This window comes from Rattus norvegicus, chromosome 13 (genome assembly GCF_021556685.1).
Source record: "Rattus norvegicus strain SHRSP/BbbUtx chromosome 13, alternate assembly SHRSP_T2T, whole genome shotgun sequence".
Taxonomy (NCBI): domain Eukaryota; kingdom Metazoa; phylum Chordata; class Mammalia; order Rodentia; family Muridae; genus Rattus; species Rattus norvegicus.
The window spans coordinates 91,635,993-91,652,478 of NC_141546.1; the positions used below are offsets into that span (position 1 = coordinate 91,635,993).

Genomic DNA, 16,486 nt, shown 5'->3' on the forward strand with positions numbered 1-16,486 from the left:
AAGTAAGAAATACTCAAGTTAATAAAGATAAAAAAAAAGGATGGCTATATATAAACTCCCTTAAAGAAATACAAGTAAAACATGGGCAATCAGAGTTACAAGCCCTTAAAGAAGAAATACAGTAAAATTCAATGAAGCAGGTGAAGGAATTGAACAAAATGGCCCAAGACCTAAAACTGTATATAAACAATAAAGAAAACACAAATGGAGGCAACCCTGGAAATGGAAAACCTAAGAAAGAGATCAGGAGTTACAGATGTAAGCATCACCATCAGAGTAAGATATAGAGAAAATCTCAGCCATAGAAAATACCATAGAAGATATTGATATATCAGTCAGAGAAAATACAAAGTATAAAAAGCTCCTAACACAAAAAATATTCAGAAAATTCAGGACACAAGGAAAAGATCGAACCAAGAAAAATAGGAATAAAAGAGGGTGAAGATTCCCAGTTCAAAAGTCCAGAAACATCTCCAACAAAGTCATAGAAGAAAAGTTCCCTAACCTAAAGGAAGAGATGGCCATAAATATATAAGAAGCCAAAACACCAAATAGTTGGATCAAAAAAGAAAATCCTCCCATCTCGTAATAATCAAAACACTAAATGCAAAAAGCAAAGAAAGAATATTAAAAGCTGTAAGGAAAAGGGCTAAGTGACATAACGGCAGACCTATCAGAACTATATCAGACTTCTCAATAGAGACTCTAAAACCCAGAATAGACCCTAAGAGAACACAAATGCCAGCCAAGGCTACTATGCCCAGCAAAACTCTCAATCACCATCAATGGAGAAACCAAGATATTCCATGGGAAAAAAAAACAAAAAAACCGTAACCAGTATCTTTGTAGTAATCCAGCCCTACAAAAGATACTGGAAGGAAAACTCTAACACAAGGAGAGTAACTGAACCCAAGAAAACATAAGAAATGAAACATTTTAAGTAAAAAAAAAAAAAACCAATCTTAGAAAATCACTCACACACACACACACACACACACACACACACACACACACACATACACAAACACACACACACACAATATACCACCTCCAATATAAAAAAATAAAAGGGGCGGATCCCGGACCGCAGCAGCTCTCTGCTCCCAGGCCCCGTGAGAGAGAGAGACCCAACCGCCTGGTCAGGTGGGCACTCCTGAGGCTGCAGAGCGGAAGAGACCACCAACACTGCTCACCCCTGCCCACATCCCTGGCCCAAGAGGAAACTGTATAAGGCCTCTGGGCTCCCGTGTGGGAGGACCCAGGAGCAGCAGGACCCCTGCCTGAGACACCACCGGAACCTGAAGGAAACAGACCGGATAAACATTTCTCTGCACCCAAATCCCGTGGGAGGAAGAGCTAAAACTTCAGAGAGGCAGACAAGCCTGGGAAACCAGAAGAGACTGCTCTCTGCACACACATCTCGGACGCCAGACGAAAAAGCCAAAGACCATCTGGAACCCTGGTGCACTGAAGCTCCCGGAAGGGGCGGCACAGGTCTTCCTGGTTGCTGCCGCTGCAGAGAGCCCGTGGGCAGCACCCCACGAGCGAACTTGAGCCTCGGGACCACAGGTAAGACCAACTTTTCTGCTGCAAGAAAGCTGCCTGGTGAACTCAAGACACAGGCCCACCGGAACAGCTGAAGACCTGTAGAGAGGAAAAACTACACACCCGAAAGCAGAACACTCTGTCCCCATAACTGACTGAAAGAGAGGAAAACAGGTCTACAGCACTCCTGACACACAGGCTTATAGGACAGTCTAGCCACTGTCAGAAATAGCAGAACAAAGTAACACTAGAGATAATCTGATGGCGAGAGGCAAGCGCAGGAAACCAAGCAACAGAAACCAAGACTACATGGCACCATCGGAGCCCAATTCTCCCATCAAAACAAACATGGAATATCCAAACACACCAGAAAAGCAAGATCTAGTTTCAAAATCATTTTTGATCATGATGCTGGAGGACTTCAAGAAAGACGTGAAGAACTCCCTTAGAGAACAAGTAGAAGCCTACAGAGAGGAATCGCAAAAATGCCTAAAAGAATTCCAGGAAAACATGAATAAACAAGTAGAAGCCCATAGAGAGAAGACACAAAAATCCCTGAAAGAATTCCAGGAAAACATAAATAAATAAGTAGAAGCCCATAGAGAGGAGACACAAAAATCCCTGAAAGAATTCCAGGAAAACACAATCAAACAGTTGAAGGAATTAAAAATGGAAATAGAAGCAATCAAGAAAGAACACATGGAAACAACCCTGGATATAGAAAACCAAAAGAAGAGACAAGGAGCTGTAGATACAAGCTTCACCAACAGAACACAAGAGATGGAAGAGAGAATCTCAGGAGCAGAAGATTCCATAGAAATCATTGACTCAACTGTCAAAGATAATGTAAAGCGGAAAAAGCTACTGGTCCAAAACATACAGGAAATCCAGGACTCAATGAGAAGATCAAACCTAAGGATAATAGGTATAGAAAAGAGTGAAGACTCCCAGCTCAAAGGACCAGTAAATATCTTCAACAAAATCATAGAAGAAAACTTCCCTAACCTAAAAAAAGAGATACCCATAGACATACAAGAAGCCTACAGAACTCCAAATAGATTGGACCAGAAAAGAAACACCTCCCGTCACATAATTGTCAAAACACCAAACGCACAAAATAAAGAAAGAATATTAAAAGCAGTAGGGGAAAAAGGTCAAGTAACATATAAAGGCAGACCTATCAGAATCACACCAGACTTCTCGCCAGAAACTATGAAGGCCAGAAGATCCTGGACTGATGTCATACAGACCCTAAGAGAACACAAATGCCAGCCCAGGTTACTGTACCCAGCAAAACTCTCAATTAACATTGATGGAGAAACCAAGATATTCCATGACAAAACCAAATTTATACAATATCTTTCTACAAATCCAGCACTACAAAGGATAATAAATGGTAAAGCCCAACATAAGGAGGCAAGCTATACCCTAGAAGAAGAAAGAAACTAATCGTCTTGGCAACAAAACAAAGAGAATGAAAGCACACAAACATAACCTCACTTCCAAATATAAATATAACGGGAAGCAATAATCACTATTCCTTAATATCTCTCAATATCAATGCCCTCAACTCCCCAATAAAAAGACATAGATTAACAAACTGCATACGCAACGAGGACCCTGCATTCTGCTGCCTACAGAAAACACACCTCAGAGACAAAGACAGACACTACCTCAGAGTGAAAGGCTGGAAAACAACTTTCCAAGCAAATGGTCAGAAGAAGCAAGCTGGAGTAGCCATTCTAATATCAAATAAAATCAATTTTCAACTAAAAGTCATCAAAAAAGATAAGGAAGGACACTTCATATTCATCAAAGGAAAAATCCACCAAGATGAAGTCTCAATCCTAAATATCTATGCCCCAAATACAAGGGCACCTACATACGTAAAAGAAACCTTACTAAAGCTCAAAACACACATTGCACCTCACACAATAATAGTGGGAGATTTCAACACCCCACTCTCATCAATGGACAGATCATGGAAACAGAAATTAAACAGAGATGTAGACAGACTAAGAGAAGTCATGAGCCAAATGGACTTAACGGATATTTATAGAACATTCTATCCTAAAGCAAAAGGATATACCTTCTTCTCAGCTCCTCATGGTACTTTCTCCAAAATTGACCATATAATTGGTCAAAAAACGGGCCTCAACAGGTACAGAAAGATAGAAATAATCCCATGCGTGCTATCGGACCACCACAGCCTAACACTGGTCTTCAATAACAATAAGGGAAGAATGCCCACATATACGTGGAAATTGAACAATGCTCTACTCAATGATAACCTGGTCAAGGAAGAAATAAAGAAAGAAATTAAAAACTTTTTAGAATTTAATGAAAATGAAGGTACAACATACCCAAACTTATGGGACACAATGAAAGCTGTGCTAAGAGGAAAACTCATAGTGCTGAGTGCCTGCAGAAAGAAACAGGAAAGAGCATATGCCAGCAGCTTGACAGCACACCTAAAAGCTCTAGAACAAAAAGAAGCAAATACACCCAGGAGGAGTAGAAGGCAGGAAATAATCAAACTCAGAGCTGAAATCAACCAAGTAGAAACAAAAAGGACCATAGAAAGAATCAACAGAACCAAAACTTGGTTCTTTGAGAAAATCAACAAGATAGATGAACCCTTAGCCAGACTAACGAGAGGACACAGAGAGTGTGTCCAAATTAACAAAATCAGAAATGAAAAGGGAGACATAACTACAGATTCAGAGGAAATTCAAAAAATCATCAGATCTTACTATAAAAACCTATATTCAACAAAACTTGAAAATCTTCAGGAAATGGACAATTTCCTAGACAGATACCAGGTATCGAAGTTAAATCAGGAACAGATAAACCAGTTAAACAACCCCATAACTCCTAAGGAAATAGAAGCAGTCATTAAAGGTCTCCCAACCAAAAAGAGCCCATGTCCAGACGGGTTTAGTGCAGAATTATATCAAACCATCATAGAAGACCTCATACCAATATTATCCAAACTATTCCACAAAATTGAAACAGATGGAGCCCTACCGAATTCCTTCTATGAAGCCACAATTACTCTTATACCTAAACCACACAAAGACACAACAAAGAGAACTTCAGACCAATTTCCCTTATGAATATCGACGCAAAAATACTCAATAAAATTCTGGCAAACCGAATTCAAGAGCACATCAAAACAATCATCCACCATGATCAAGTAGGCTTCATCCCAGGCATGCAGGGATGGTTTAATATACGGAAAACCATCAACGTGATCCATTATATAAACAAACTGAAAGAACAGAACCACATGATCATTTCATTAGATGCTGAGAAAGCATTTGACAAAATTCAACACCCCTTCATGATAGAAGTCCTGGAAAGAATAGGAATTCAAGGCCCATACCTAAACATAGTAAAAGCCATATACAGCAAACCAGTTGCTAACATTAAACTAAATGGAGAGAAACTTGAAGCAATCCCACTAAAATCAGGGACTAGACAAGGCTGCCCACTCTCTCCCTAATTATTCAATATAGTTCTTGAAGTTCTAGGCAGAGCAATCAGACAACAAAAGGAGATCAAGGGGATACAGATCGGAAAAGAAGAAGTCAAAATATCACTATTTGCAGACGACATGATAGTATATTTAAGTGATCCCAAAAGTTCCACCAGAGTACTACTAAAGCTGATAAACAACTTCAGCAAAGTGGCTGGGTATAAAATTAACTCAAATAAATCAGTTGCCTTCCTCTATACAAAAGAGAAACAAGCCGAGAAAGAAATTAGGGAAACGACACCCTTCATAATAGACCCAAATAATATAAAGTACCTCGGTGTGACTTTAACCAAGCAAGTAAAAGATCTGTACAATAAGAACTTCAAGACACTGAGGAAAGAAATTGAAGAAGACCTCAGAAGATGGAAAGATCTCCCATGCTCATGGATTGGCAGGATTAATATAGTAAAAATGGCCATTTTACCAAAAGCAATCTACAGATTCAATACAATCCCCATCAAAATACCAATCCAATTCTTCAAAGAGTTAGACAGAACAATTTGCAAATTCATCTGGAATAACAAAAAACCCAGGATACCTAAAGCTATCCTCAACAATAAAAGGACTTCAGGGGGAATCACTATCCCTGAACTCAAGCAGTATTACAGAGCAATAGTGATAAAAACTGCATGAAATTGGTACAGAGACAGACAGATAGACCAATGGAATAGAATTGAAGACCCAGAAATGAACCCACACACCTATGGGCACTTGATTTTTGACAAAGGAGCCAAAACCATCCAATGGAAAAAAGATAGCATTTTCAGCAAATGGTGCTGGTTCAACTGGAGGGCAACATGTAGAAGAATGCAGATCGATCCATCCTTATCACCCTGTACAAAGCGCTTAAGTCCAAGTGGATCAAGGACCTCCACATCAAACCAGACACACTCAAACTAATAGAAGAAAAACTAGGGAAGCATCTGGAACACATGGGCACTGGAAAAAATTTCCTGAACAAAACACCAATGGCTTATGCTCTAAGATCAAGAATCGACAAATGGGATCTCATAAAACTGCAAAGCTTCTGTAAGGCAAAGGACACTGTGGTTAGGACAAAACGGCAACCAACAGATTGGGAAAAGATCTTTACCAATCCTACAACAGATAGAGGCCTTATATCCAAAATATACAAAGAACTCAAGAAGTTAGACCGCAGGGAAACAAATAACCCTATTAAAAAATGGGGTTCAGAGCTAAACAAAGAATTCACAGCTGAGGAATGCCGAATGGCTGAGAAACACCTAAAGAAATGTTCAACATCTTTAGTCATAAGGGAAATCCAAATCAAAACAACCCTGAGATTTCACCTCACACCAGTGAGAATGGCTAAGATCAAAAACTCAGGTGACAGCAGATGCTGGCGAGGATGTGGAGAAAGAGGAACACTCCTCCATTGTTGGTGGGATTGCAGACTGGTAAAACCATTCTGGAAATCAGTCTGGAGGTTCCTCAGAAAATTGGACATTGAACTGCCTGAGGATCCAGCTATACCTCTCTTGGGCATATACCCAAAAGATGCCTCAACATATAAAAGAGACACATGCTCCACTATGTTCATCGCAGCCTTATTTATAATAGCCAGAAACTGGAAAGAACCCAGATCCCCTTCAACAGAGGAATGGATACAGAAAATGTGGTACATCTACACAATGGAATATTACTCAGCTATCAAAAACAACGAGTTTATGAAATTCGTAGGCAAATGGTTGGAACTGGAAAATATCATCCTGAGTGAGCTAACCCAATCACAGAAAGACATACATGGTATGCACTCATTGATAAGTGGCTATTAGCCCAAATGCTTGAATTACCCTAGATCCCTAGAACAAACGAAACTCAAGACGGATGATCAAAATGTGAATGCTTCACTCCTTCTTTAAATGAGGAAAAAGAATACCCTTGGCAGGGAAGGGAGAGGCAAAGATTAAAACAGAGACTGAAGGAACACCCATTCAGAGCCTGCCCCACATGTGGCCCATACATATACAGCCACCCAATTAGACAAGATGGATGAAGCAAAGAAGTGCAGACCGACAGGAGCCAGATGTAGATCGCTCCTGAGAGACACAGCCAGAATACAGCAAATACAGAGGCGAATGCCAGCAGTAAACCACTGAACTGAGAATAGGTCCCCCGTTGAAGGAATCAGAGAAAGAACTGGAAGAGCTTGAAGGGGCTCGAGACCCCAAAAGTACAACAATGTCAAGCAACCAGAGCTTCCAGGGACTAAGCCACTACCTAAAGACTATACATGGACTGACCCTGGACTCTGACCCCATAGGTAGCAATGAATATCCTAGTAAGAGCACCAGTGGAAGGGGAAGCCCTGGGTCCTGCTAAGACTGAACCCCCAGTGAACTAGACTATGGGGGGAGGGCGGCAATGGGGGGAGGGTTGGGAGGGGAACACCCATAAGGAAGGGGAGGGGGGAGGGGGATGTTTGTCCGGAAACCGGGAAAGGGAATAACACTTGAAATGTATATAAGAAATACTCAAGTTAATAAAAAATAAAAATAAAAGGAATGAACAATCATCTGTCTTTAATAATTCTCAACATCAATGGACTTAACTCCCCCAATAAGATGACACAGGCTAACAGACTAGATATGTAAACAGTATCCAGCATTTTGCTGCATACAAGAAACATCATTCAGTGACTACTCAGTTTACCTCAGAGTAAAGGGTTGGAAAAAAGATTCCCAAGCAAATGGTCTCAAGAAACAAGTGGCAATTGCCATTCTAATATCCAATAAGATAGACTTTTAACTAAAAGTTATCAAAAAAGATGTGGAAAGACACTTCATATTCATCAAAGAAAAGATCCAAAAAAATCCCAACCCCCCCAAAAAAAAGTCTACTAAATCTCATAACACACATCGAATCTCACAACATTAAAAGTGGAAGACTTCAGCACCCCACTCTCACCAATGGATAGGTCATTGGAACAACAATTAAACAAATTAAACAGAAGCACAGAACCAAATGGATTTAACAGCTATCTACTGAATATTTCACCCTCAAACAAGAGAATACACGTTCTCGGCACCTCGTGGAACTTTCTCCAAAATTGACCATAAAATTGTACACAAAACAAGACTCAACAGATACAAGAAGAATCTAAAATTTATCATCCTGAATGAGGTAACCCAGACCCAAAATGAAAGGTATGGTTTGTACCCACTGATAAGTGGTATTAGCCAAAAAGCACAGAGTACCTAGGATACAACCCACAGACCCTATGAAATTTAACAAGCAGAAGTGTCTAAGAAAGGATGTTTCAATTCTACTTAGAAGGTGGAAAAAATAATCGCAAGAGACAGAGGGTGTGAGGGATCTGGGTGGGAGAGGGAGAGGAACAGGGTAACCATAGTCAAGTATGATGGGGGGAGGGAGGGCAGAAGAAAAACCCAGAGGGCCAGGAGAATAAATGGAAATATGTGGCCTTAGGGTGGGAGAGTGGTGGACCCTCTAGAAAGTACCAGAGATCCAGGAGGTGAGAGATTCTCAGAACTCAATGGGGGTGACCAAAAAGCCCAACAATGGGAAGAGGGAACTCTAAGGGTCCACCTCCCGTAGGTTCACAGGGCCTTAAGAGGAAGGACAGGGTTACCGACCCACAGTCAAAATTTCTGATCTGGAACTGTTCTTGTCTAAAAGAACTGCAGTGACAAAAATGGAGAAGACACTGAAGACAGGAGCCTAGCATGGCTGTCCTCTGAGAGGCTCTACCAGCAGCTGATTAAGACAAATGCAGATATCTACATTCAACCATTGGACTGAGGTCTGGGACCCTTGTGGTTGAATTAGGGGAAGGATTGAAGAAGTTGGAGGGGAGGGTGACCTCATAGGAAGACCAACAGTATCAACTAACCCAGACCAGAGGGAGTTCTCAGAGACTAAGCTACTGACCAGGCAGCACACATGGGTTGGTCTGAGACCCCTGGCACATATAAAGCAGAGGACTGCCTGGTCTGGCCTCAGTGGGAGAAGATGTGCCTAATCCTTTAGAGACTTGAGACCCAAGGGAAGAGAGAGCCCTGGTGGTGGTGGGAGGGTATTCTCATAGGCAAGGGGGCAGATGAGTAGGATGAGGAAGAGTGGGAGGGGCATGACTGTAAAAAGGGTGCAACGGCTGGAATATAAATGAATTTTTTCAAAAAAGAAATATGCTAATGATAATAAGGTATAAGACTGTTTTTTAACAAAAAGATTTCTTTTTTTTTTTTTTGGTTTTTTTTTTTTTTTTTTTTTTTTCGGAGCTGGGGACCGAACCCAGGGCCTTGCGCTTCCTAGGTAAGCGCTCTACCACTGAGCTAAATCCCCAGCCCCACAACAAAAAAGATTTCTTTGTTCACAGATTTTACAGGCTAGTGAAGAATATAAATAAATAACCAACTTAATAAGTAATATACTTATTAGCAAGGGAGGGGTTTATATGCTATTATAAATAAGATAGAAAAGGAAAAACCAATACTACTGAAAAATGTAAGCTTGGCAGTGTGTGGTTCAATGGGAACTGCAGGGAATGGTGGATCACATGACGGGACCTACACTGTTCAGTTTACTAGTGCTCCACTGCCAAGAATAGTAAGAGACAAAGAACCCTCAAAGGGCTTACCCCAAAGTAGAAACAAGATGGCATTGACTAATGGGGGTGGTTTGAGGTATTTTAGATTTAAAATGAACTGAAATGTTCTAAAAGTTACATGCCTCAACTATGAAAAGAAATCCCTCTTTCTATGCAGCGAGAGAGATGTTACAGAGGGCTGACATTTACCTGCTGTGGGCTAGTGTGCTAAGCCTTCTGAGTCTGTACACTAGAGAAAGAATAAAACAGCAGTGAACAGAAAACCAACTTAATATTGGAAAATTATAATCTGGTACTTTAGAAAAATGGGGGATATTTCATTCTGTTTTGGTAAAACAGCTATATTCCACATAATATTTTTCTACCTAAGTTTGCAAATTTTTTGAAATTTTGTGACTTTTCCCCCTCTAAATTCTTTAATCTACTTAACCACATGTACACAGCCAAGCAAAGACATATAGAGGTAAAAGAAAATTCTTTGTTATGAATACATAATTAAGAGGTAATAAGATAGATCAATCTTAAATGTACTTTCTATCATAATTTATATTTAAGGTCAGAAAATTTCCCATTAATGCAAATTGAATGGTATTATACTCCACATACTAATTAATTTTTCTATGAAGATATGGTACATAAGCTAAGAAATAAACACAGATGCCAATAATTTTTAATTACAGTTAAAAGCAACATGTCAAAACAAGAAGTTAAAAATTAACAGTGAGAAAATTTTGTGGCTAAAACAATGCAATGCTTATTTAAAAGTTCATTTGCTATTGATGATTACAAATGAAGAATTTTAGAAGTACTAAGATTTAGAAGAGTAATATTCTTATAAAATTTCCCTTGAAATTCAGATTCCCATATAGTCAACCATCCTGAAATACTAAATAAGGAGTCTTTAAGTCAGATTTCTTTCAGGGAAAGAAGCTTCAGAGGGAGACTATTTCCTGAGGGCATGGGGTGCAATCATTCTCTCCAATTTTATCACTCATCCTCCAAGATATATGGTCTAAAATTCTTCCTTACTTTGCTCACTGTTTTATGACAGTTATGTTTTTTTGTTTGAGTGAGAGAGAAATAGAAGCAAAGAAAATAGCATGTTAAGTAAAAACAAACTAGGAAAACATGTTTACACTCTTAACAAAGACCCAAAGGTGACACTCGGGTTTATGATTATGACTTGTATTAGTAAACTGAACGTCACAGAATATAATTTCTCAAGCACAGATGAAACAGAGTATAATCCATATCTAGCTCCGAAAATAGTGGTCCTTTCTATTTCACAAGGCTGCCTCCTATCTTCAAATAGCTCAATACCTACATAACCAGATCTGTTCTATTCACATGATTTTCTGTATATTGACAATAAATAAGTCTCTAGAGACTAACTCTGTCACAGTCATTGTGTCTGAAAGCATTTACTCCTCCTTACCAGGAGAGCAGTCAGTGAGACTGAAGGAGAAGATGGATTAAGTATGGACAGAGGAGCAGGAGGGCAGAACTCACACAGTTTAATTAAAGCACAGGAACTTCCAAGGATCACTGTTTACTTGCTCACCATTTCCACAAGCCATGTGTTAGCAACCTAGCTCTACTTGCCTGCTTGCTTCTGAGGAAGACACAGCACACTTTCAAAGCTCTTAGATCATGGCCCTGCAGCTCCATCCTGAAAGATTGGTAAGGAACTAGATCCCAATTTGTAATATTTCTCTTCTCTTCTCTTCTCTTCTCTTCTCTTCTCTTCTCTTCTCTTCTCTTCTCTTCTTTCTCTTTTCTCCTTCTCCTTCTCCTCCTCCTTCCCTCCCTCCCCCCTCTCATTATTCCTTAATATCTCTCTCAAGATTTTTTTTACCTACTTGGAGAGGGGGGGAAGATTATGTGTATGCCAATGAGGATTACCTAGAGGAACCTAGAGGACACAGAGTTTAAAAGAACAGTCACAAACTTAAGTATTTTAAGGAACTTACAAAAGACACAAAGAAGTAGCTCAATGAATTTAAAGAAGAAGATCTTAAAGATAATAAATGCATGCCCAGGGAAACACGAATAGAAGGCTGGTAGAAATGAGGAAAACAATCCAGACTTTTAAAATGAAATTCAATAAAAAGAAACATCAAAGAGTACTCAAGTTAGAATGAAGATGGACTAGAAAAACCCAGTAATCCAACTAGAAAATTCAAAGGAAAACTGTATGCATAGACTAGATCAAGTAGAAGATAAACCTATCAGGCTTCAAAGATGAAGTAGAGAAATTGGAGCTGATATACAAAGAATAAAAATAATTTGAAAAACATAGAAAAGGGGCACACAGGAAATGTGGGATGCCATGAAAAGACTAAACCTTCTAATTATAGTGATAAGAGCAAAGAATCCCAGATAAATGATACAGACTAGATTTATAACAAACATTTCCTGAAACTAAGAAAAGTTATTAATAAAAACACAAGACAGACACAGAAGAACAAATAGACAAGACCAGAAAAGAGAATTCCTACAGCACATCATAGCTAAAATTCTAAGTATTTTAGCAAACAAAGAAAGTGAATTAAAAGTTGCAAGAGAGGGGGGAAAATCACATACAAAGAAAATTCTATTGGAGTAACATCTGATTTTCCAGTGGCAACTTTGAAAGCCAAAAGATCCTGGAACAATACATTCCAAGTCCTAAGACTATGACAGCAAACCTAAAATAATATACCCGGCAAAAATATCTGCCATGATTGAATGGGAAGCAAAAACTTTCCACAATATGAACAACCTAAAAACGTATATCCAACAAACAAAGTCTAAAGAAAAGAAGAAAAGTCTAGAACAGAACTGAGAAATAAGCATAACCACAAGACTGAAGATCCTGTGGTCACACCACCAGACACCACCATAATAATTACTAAACAAGGCACCACGAGAACACAGTAACAACACCAAAACCTACATATGATGACTCCAATCATACACCCTTCAATAGTAACATTAAGTATCAATGACCTCACATATCCAGTTATTTATACAGGCTGACTGAGTGCATCATGAAAGGAAATCCATCTGTTGTCGACAAGAAACACATCTTGGGTTTAAAGTTAAGGTATGCCTTAGAGGAAAAGAATGGACAAAAGAACTCCAAACAGAACCAGGAAATTAAGGAGGCATCCCTATTCTAATACCTGACAAAATCTACTTCGAACTTAATCAGAAGAGAGAAGAAAGACACTTCGTTGTAATAAATAGAACGGTTAACTAAGAAGGCATTACTGCCCTAAATATATGCATAAATATATGTATATGCATCAAGCTCTAATCTACCCAATTTTATATAAAAAAGTACTAATGAATTTAAATACCCAGATTATGAACCCATTAATAGTGGTGATTTTGGTACCTAATTGTCTACAATAGACAGGTCAGCTGTACAACAACAGAAAACCCCATCAGATTTAAATGACATTATACATCAAATGGACTTAATAGCTATCTATCAAATATCAAAGAATATACATTCTATTCACCAGCACACAAAACTTCTCTAAAATAGACTATACACTGATATACAAAACAAATATTTACAAAATCAAAAGATTGAAATAATTCCATGTTATATGACATTATGCAATAAAATTTAAAATTGACACCAAAATCCAGTGCGTGCACAAACTCAGAGATAAAACAACGAATTACTGAATAATAAAAGAATCCAGTAAGAAAAAAAACAAGAAAGAAAAAAATATTTCCTGGACCTAAATGAAAGTGAAAATACAACACAACATCTCTAGTACTTATTGGAAGCAACCCTGTCAGAGAAATGGATAGCTCAAAGGGCCAACATTAAAAGTGAGAGCTCAGAAAACAATGACCTAGTGACACAACTCAATAATTTGGAAGGAATGAAGGAAGGAAGGAAGGAAGGAAGGAAGGAAGGGAGGGAGGGAGGGAGGGAGGGAGGGAGGGAGGGAGGGGGAAGTCCACATTAATAGAATCAGAAATGAACAGGAAAACACTATAAGAGATAACAAGGAAATTAATGAAATAAGGGAATATTTTTAAAAACTAGAGACCAACATTCCTAATGAATAGATTAAAAAAGAGCTCAATAATATACTTACAAACCAAATACAAACCTAAGCGTCAAGAAGATTATCAACTATTACCAAGTTGCCTTTGAGATGTAGGTTACACACGTCAATAAACATAGACAATAGACATGGGTAGTCCCTGGACCTGTGAAGTGGATCTCTGAGCTCAAGGCTTACAAAGTGAGTTCTAGGACAGCCATACTAACACAGAGCAACCTTGTCTCAAAAACACCAATTAAAAAAAATTAATAAACCTCATAAATGGACTTAAAGACAAAACACATACACAATTATCTCAAAAGATACAGAAAAGATCTCTGATAAAATCCAACGTGCCTGCATAATAAAAGTCCTAGAAAAAAAATAGGACTACAGGTAACATACTTCAACATAAAAGCTATTGTCCTGACTTACTTTTGTGTCAACCTAACAACCTCAGTTAGTCATCAGTGAGGACTTAGAAAATGCTTCCATAAGATCAGGTTGTAGGCAAGCCTGTAGAGCATTTTCTTAATCAGTGATTGGGAGGGAGGGCTCAGTCCACTGTGAGGGGCCACCCCTGGGCTATAGAGTAGTTGGGTCTAAAAGAAAGCAGGCTGAGGGTCATGTGGAAAAAGTCAATAAGCAGCACTCCCCCATGGCCTCTACGTCAGCTCTTGACTCCAGGTTCCAGTCCTGCTTGAGCTCCTGTCCTGATTTCCTTCATGGTTGGACGATGATGCGCCCCCCACCCCCGCTTTTCCCCCTAATCTGCTTTTGGGCATAATGTTTCATCACAGCAATAGTAACTCTGGCTAAAAGAGCTATAAATAAGAAACCCACAGTCAATAACGTTCTAAATGGAGACAAACTTAAGGCCACTCCACTAAAGAAAGGAATGACACTGAGATAAATGCTTGCCCCACTCACTCCTTAACTCTGTACATGAAGCATTTAGCTGGAGCAATTAGGCAAGAGGAGAAAATTAAAGATCCAAAATTAAAAGAAAAAGTCAAATAAAGTCAAATATATCATCCTTACGTGCACACAGCATACCGTATAAGAAATTCCAAAAATTCAACCAAAAAACTTCTAGAAATAATTAACAAGTTCAGAATGGAGAAAGAAGGACAAAGAATCAACTTGTACCAAACAATTGCTTTTCTGTACACCAACAACAAATAACACAGAGAAAGAGGTCATGGATACACTCCCATTCACAGCAGCCTGAAAAAAATATCTAAAAGCTATTATGCTGCTGACACAAAAATAAACATATAGAACATTGTGACAAGATTAAAAACCCAAACACATGTGTAGCAGAGCATGGCATTGTCCAGCATCAATAGGAGGAGAGGCCCTTAGTCCTATAAAGGCTCATTTCCACAGTGTACGGGAATGCCAGGGCATTGAGCTGGGAGTGGGTGGGTGGGAGTGGGAGCATCCTCATAGAAGCAGAAGATAAGGGGGGATGGGAGAGGGTTGGTAAAGGAGATAACATTTGAAATGTGAATACATAAAATATCCAAGAAAAAGAAAAGAAAATATCATCCTGAGTGAGGTAACCCAGTCACAAAAGAACACACATGGTATGCACTCACTGATAAGTGGACATTAGCTCAAAAACTCGGATTACCCAAGATACAATTCACAGACCGTATGAAGCTCAAGAAGAAGGAAGACCAAAATGTAGATGTATCAGTCCTTCTTAGAAGGGGAAACAAAATACTCACAGGAGGAAATACAGGGACAAAGAGAGGAGCAAGGACTGAAGAAAAGGTCATCCAGAGACTGCCCCACCTGGGGATCCATCCTATAGGCAGCTACCAAACCCAGTCACTATTGCTGATGCCAAGAAGTGCTTGCTGACAGGAGCCTGGTATGGATGTCTCCTGAGAGGCTCTGCCAGAGCCTTACTGATACAGATTAAGATGCTTGCAGCCAACCATTGGACTGAGAACAGGGTCCCCAATGGAGGAGTTATAGAGAAAGGAATGAAGGAGCTGAAGGGGTTTGCAACCCCACAGGAAGAACAAAAATATCAACCAACCAGACCACTCAGAGCTCCCAGGGACTAAACCACCATCCAAGGCACAACACATGGAGCAATCCATGGCTCCAGCCACATGTGTAGCAGAGGATGGCATTGTCTGGCATCAAATGAAGGGAAACCCTTGGTCCTGTGAAGGCTCACTTGCCCAGTGTAGGGGAAGGGCAGGGCACTGAGGGGGGAGTAGGTGGATGGGAGTAGCAGCATCCCCATAGAGGGGGAGAGGAGACGGAAGAGGGGGAAACTGGGAAAGGGGATAACATTTGAAATATAAATACATAAACTATCCAATAAAAATAATGTAAAAACCAAACACATGAATACATATAATGTCAAACGTAATTTGACAAAGATGGCAAAGATGCTCTAGGAAATAATGACTCTTCATCAAATATTGCGGAGAAGCTGGATGTCTACATGCAAAAGATTGCAATTAGTCAAGCCTATCATATTGTACAAAAACAATCTCCAAATGGTTCACAAATTAAATGTGAAACCTGAAACAATGAAACTGGTAGAAGAAAAGAAGCAAATATTGATACAGATACAGGAAAGGACTTCCTGAATAGAACTCCCTGTGTCCGGAACTAAAGCCAGCAATTGATAACTGGGAGTTCCTAAGATTGAAAAGCTTCTACATAGATAAAGAAACAATCAACCAGGCTAAGAAGGGGCCCACAAACTTGGAATCTTTGCTAGATATACATCTGACA

The 16,486-nt window shown here is 39.3% G+C and overlaps 1 protein-coding gene across 14 annotated transcripts in view; it reads right to left on the reverse strand.

The window, feature by feature from the left end:
* Akt3 (AKT serine/threonine kinase 3) overlaps positions 1–16,486 on the reverse strand; it is a 281,993-nt gene that overhangs the window by 98,476 nt on the left and 167,031 nt on the right. The gene's annotated exons all lie outside the window — the stretch shown is intronic.